The sequence below is a fragment of the Arachis hypogaea genome, chromosome 4, assembly GCF_003086295.3.
Source record: "Arachis hypogaea cultivar Tifrunner chromosome 4, arahy.Tifrunner.gnm2.J5K5, whole genome shotgun sequence".
Classification (NCBI taxonomy): Eukaryota; Viridiplantae; Streptophyta; class Magnoliopsida; order Fabales; family Fabaceae; genus Arachis; species Arachis hypogaea.
The window spans coordinates 22,870,240-22,875,675 of NC_092039.1; positions in this window are offsets into that span (position 1 = coordinate 22,870,240).

The window sequence follows — 5,436 nt, forward strand, 5'->3', positions numbered from 1 at the left end:
AGAGGATGGGAGGTAGCCACTGACAACGGTGAAACCCTACATACAGCTTGCCATGGAAGGAGACTTGCGTGTTTGATGAAGAAGACAGTGGGAAAGCAGAGATTCAGAAGATGGAGCATCTCCAAAGCCTCAACCTATTCTCCATTACTGCAGAACAAGTACCTATTTCATGTTCTTTTGCTTTTCACAATCAATCCTGATAATTTCTGATATCCTGACTAAGATTTACAAGATAACCATAGCTTGCTTCAAGCCGAAAATCTCCGTGGGATCGACCCTTGCTCACGCAAGGTATTACTTGGACGACCCAGTGCACTTGCTGGTTAGTTATGCGGGATTGCAAAAGTGTGATTGCAATTTCGTGCACCAAGTTTTTGGCGCCGTTGCCGGGGATTGTTCGAGTTTGGACAACTGACGGCTTGTCTTGTTGCTTAGATTAGGACTATTTTATTTTTGTTGGTTTAGAGTCTTTTAGTTGAGTCTAGTTTCATATTTTAAGTTTGGTGTCAATTGCATGCCTTTGTTTTTCTTTTAACTTTCGAATTTGCATGTCTTTAGTCCCTTTTTGATCCGCAAAACTTCTAAGTTTGGTGTCCTCTTTGTGTTTTTCCCTTAAAATTTTCGAAAAATTTGTGTCTGATTTTCTAAAAGTTTTAAGTTTGGTGTCATTTTGTTGTTTTTCTCTTTCCTCTTTTCAAAAATCAAATCTTTTTCATAAAAACTTTTCAATCATATCTTCTTAATTGCTGTTTTCAAAATCTTTTTAATTAACTAATTGATTCAGTTCTCAATTTGCTTTGATCTTATTTTCTTTTTTATTTTCGAATTTTTATTTTAAATTTCCTTTTGTTTTTATTTTAATTTTCGGTTAATTTAAAAAAAAAACAAAATTTATCTATTTACAATCATTATCATTTCCCTTTTGTCCATTATGGACCTAAGAGGGATTGATCAGTCCAAAAGGACTCTGGGGTCATATGCTAACCCCATTACAGCTGCATATGGGAGTAGCATCTGTACACCTCCCATCAAAGCAAGCAGCTTTGAGCTAAATCCTCAACTCATTATCATAGTGCAGCAAAATTGCCAGTATTCCGGTCTTCCACAGGAAGAACCTACTGAGTTTCTGGCACAGTTCTTACAAATTGCTGACACAGTACATGATAAAGAGGTAGATCAGGATGTTTACAGACTATTACTATTTCCATTTGCTGTAAAAGATCAAGCTAAAAGGTGGTTGAATAACCAACCTACAGCAAGCATAAAGACATGGAAACAGTTATCAGACAAATTCCTGAATCACTTTTACCCTCCAAAGAGGATGACACAGCTAAGGCTGGACATCCAAGGCTTTAAACAAGAGGATAATGAATCCCTTTATAATGCCTGGGAGAGGTATAGAGGTATGCTTAGAAAATGCCCCTCTGAAATATTTTCAGAGTGGGTACAGTTAGACATCTTCTACTATGGGCTTTCAGAAAAAGCTCAGATGTCTTTAGACCACTCAGCTGGTGGATCTATACACATGAGGAAGACAATTGAAGAAGCTCAAGAGCTTATAGACACTGTTGCTAGGAACCAATATTTATACTCTAGCAATGAGTTCTCTCCAAAAGAGGAAGTCATGGCAGTAGTCAGTGACCCTAATCCTCAAGAACAGATAATTGAGCTTAATCAACAATTGCTCCTAATGACAGAACAGTTAGCAGACTTTAAAGAGATGCTCCATTAAACTAAAGTTGCTAACAAGAGCATAGAACTGCAGTTGAATCAAGCAAAATAGCAAATATCTAAACAGATAACAGAGGAATGTCAAGCAGTTCAATTGAGGAGTGGGAAGACCCTGAATAACACTGCTCAAAAGAGTAAAAAGCCAAACAAGGAACAATTGACAGAGGACAACCAAACCATTGTTCAAAATCCCTCTGAGGACAGTAAGAGCCCAGAGAGGAATGTCATTGGCGTTCAAACGCCAGAAAGGGAAGGAAAGCTGGCGTTAAACGCCCATTCCTTGCCCAGTTCTGGCGTTCAAACGCCAGAAAGGGAAGGAAAGCTGGCGTTAAACGCCCATTCCATGCCCATTTCTGGCGTTCAAACGCCAGAAAAGGGGGAAAAGCTGGCGTTAAACGCCCATTTCCCACCCAATCCTGGCGTTCAAACGCCAAGGGAGGATCAGACACCTGAGAGTGCTGATAATTATCCCTCTAACAAGGCTTCTTCAACCACTTCTGTAAGGAATAAACCTGCAGCATCTAAGGTTGAAGAATATCAAGCCAAGATGCCTTATCCTCAGAAACTCCGCAAAGCGGAACAGGATAAGCAATTTGCCCGCTTTGCAGACTATCTAAGGACTCTTGAAATAAAGATTCCGTTTGCAGAGACACTTGAGCAAATACCTTCTTATGCTAAGTTCATGAAAGAAATCTTAAGTCATAAGAAGGATTGGAGAGAAACTGAAAAAGTGTTTCTCACTGAAGAATGCAGTGCAGTCATTTTGAAAAGCTTACTAGAAAAGCTTCAAGATCCTCGAAGCTTTATGATACCATGCACATTAGAAGGTGCTTGCACCAAGACAGCCCTATGTGACCTTGGAGCAAGCATCAATCTAATACCTGCATCCACTATCAGAAAGCTTGGGTTGGCTGGAGAAGTCAAACCAACTAGGATATGCCTCCAACTTGCTGATGGCTCCATTAAACACCCATCAGGCATAATAGAGGATATGATTGTCAAGGTTGGGCCATTTGCCTTTCCAACTGACTTTGTGGTGCTGGAAATGGAGGAGCATAAGAGTGCAACTCTCATTCTAGGAAGACCTTTCCTAGCAACTGGACGAACTCTCATTGATGTACAGAAAGGGGAAGTCACCCTGAGAGTCAATGAGGATGAGTTCAAGTTGAATGCTGTGAAAGCTATGCAGCATCCAGACTCACCAAATGACTGCATGGGCGCTGACATTATTGACTCTCTGGTAGAAGAGATCAATATGACTGAAAGCCTAGAATCAGAGCTTGAGGACATCTTCAAAGATGCTCAACCTGGTCAAGAAGAACCAGAGGAAGCAAAGGAATTTTCGAAAATTCCTCAGGAGGAGGACAAGCCTCCCAAACCTGAACTCAAACCACTACCACCATCCCTGAAGTATGTATTTCTGGGAGAGGGTGACACTTTTCCAGTGATTATAAGCTCTGCTTTAAATCCACAGGAAGAGGAAGCACTGATTCAAGTGCTAAGGACACACAAGACAGCTCTTGGGTGGTCCATAAGTGATCTCAAGGGCATTAGCCCAGCTAGATGCATGCACAAGATCCTGTTGGAGGATAATGCCAAACCAGTGGTCCAACCACAAAGGAGGCTAAATCCAGCCATGAAGGAGGTAGTGCAGAAAGAGGTCACTAAATTACTAGAGGCTGGGATTATTTATCCTATTTCTGATAGCCCCTGGGTGAGCCCTGTCCAAGTTGTCCCCAAAAAGGGAGGCATGACAGTGGTTCATAATGAAAAAATGAACTGGTTCCTACAAGAACAGTTACAGGGTGGCGTATGTGTATTGACTACAGAAGGCTCAATACAGCCACCAGAAAGGATCATTTCCCTTTACCATTCATAGACCAAATGCTAGAAAGACTAGCTGGTCATGATTATTACTGCTTTTTGGATGGCTATTCAGGCTATAACCAAATTGCAGTAGACCCTCAGGACCAAGAGAAAACAGCATTTACTTGCCCTTCTGGCGTGTTTGCCTACAGAAGGATGCCTTTTGGTCTGTGCAATGCACCTGCAACCTTTCAGAGGTGCATGCTCTCTATCTTCTCAGATATGGTAGAGAAATTTCTGGAAGTCTTCATGGATGACTTCTCAGTATATGGAGACTCATTCAGCTCCTGTCTTAACCACCTATCACTTGTCCTGAAAAGATGCCAAGAGACTAACCTGGTTTTAAACTGGGAGAAATGTCACTTTATGGTGACTGAAGGAATTGTCCTTGGGCACAAAATTTCAAGCAGGGGAATAGATGTGGATATGGCAAAGGTAGAGGTAATTGAAAAATTACCACCACCTGCCAATGTTAAGGCAATCAGAAGCTTTCTGGGGCATGCAGGATTCTACAGAAGGTTTATAAAGGATTTTTCGAAAATTGCAAAACCTCTGAGTAATCTGCTAGCTGCTGACACACCATTTGTGTTTGACACACAGTGTCTGCAGGCATTTGAGACCCTGAAAGCTAAATTGGTCACGGCACCAGTCATCTCTGCACCAGATTGGGTATTACCATTTGAATTAATGTGTGATGCCAGTGATCATGCCATTGGTGCAGTGTTGGGACAGAGGCATAACAAGCTTCTGCACGTCATTTATTATGCCAGCCGTGTTCTAAATGACGCACAGAAGAACTACACAACCACAGAAAAAGAATTACTTGCAGTGGTCTATGCCATTGACAAGTTTAGATCCTATCTAGTGGGATCCAAAGTGGTTGTGTACACTGACCATGCTGCTCTTAAATACTTACTCACAAAGCAGGATTCAAAACCCAGGCTTATCAGATGGGTGTTGCTTCTGCAAGAGTTTGATATAGAAATAAGAGACAGAAAAGGGACAGAGAACCAAGTAGCTGATCATCTGTCCCGAATAGAACCAGTAGCTGGGGCGTCCCTCCCTTCTACTGAGATCTCTGAGACTTTTCCAGATGAGCAACTCTTTGCCATTCAGGAAGCTCCATGGTTTGCAGATATTGCAAATTATAAAGCTGTGAGGTTCATACCCAAGGAGTACAGCAGTGTGCAAAGAAAGAAATTAATTTCAGATGCCAAGTACTACCTCTGGGATGAACCATATCTCTTTAAGAGATGTGCTGACGGAGTGATCCGTAGATGTGTACCCAGAGAAGAAGCACAAAGGATCCTATGGCACTGCCATGGATCACAGTATGGAGGACATTTTGGAAGTGAGCGAACAGCCACTAAAGTCCTCCAGTGTGGCTTCTACTGGCCTACTCTCTATAAAGATTCCCGAGAGTTTGTGCGTAATTGTGACAGTTGCCAAAGAGCTGGTAACCTGCCTCATGGATATGCCATGCCTCAACAAGGGATATTAGAGATAGAATTGTTTGATGTATGGGGAATTGACTTCATGGGGCCATTCCCACCATCATACTCAAACACTTACATTCTGGTGGCAGTGGACTATGTATCTAAGTGGGCAGAAGCAATTGCTACACCCACTAATGATACCAAGACCGTGCTGAAATTCCTCCAGAAACACATCTTCAGCAGGTTTGGTGTGCCCAGAGTGCTAATCAGTGACGGGGGCACTCATTTCTGCAATAAACAGCTATACTCTGCTATGGTCAGATATGGAATTAGCCATAAAGTGGCAACTCCGTATCATCCACAGACAAATGGGCAAGCTGAAGTCTCTAACAGAGAGCTAAAA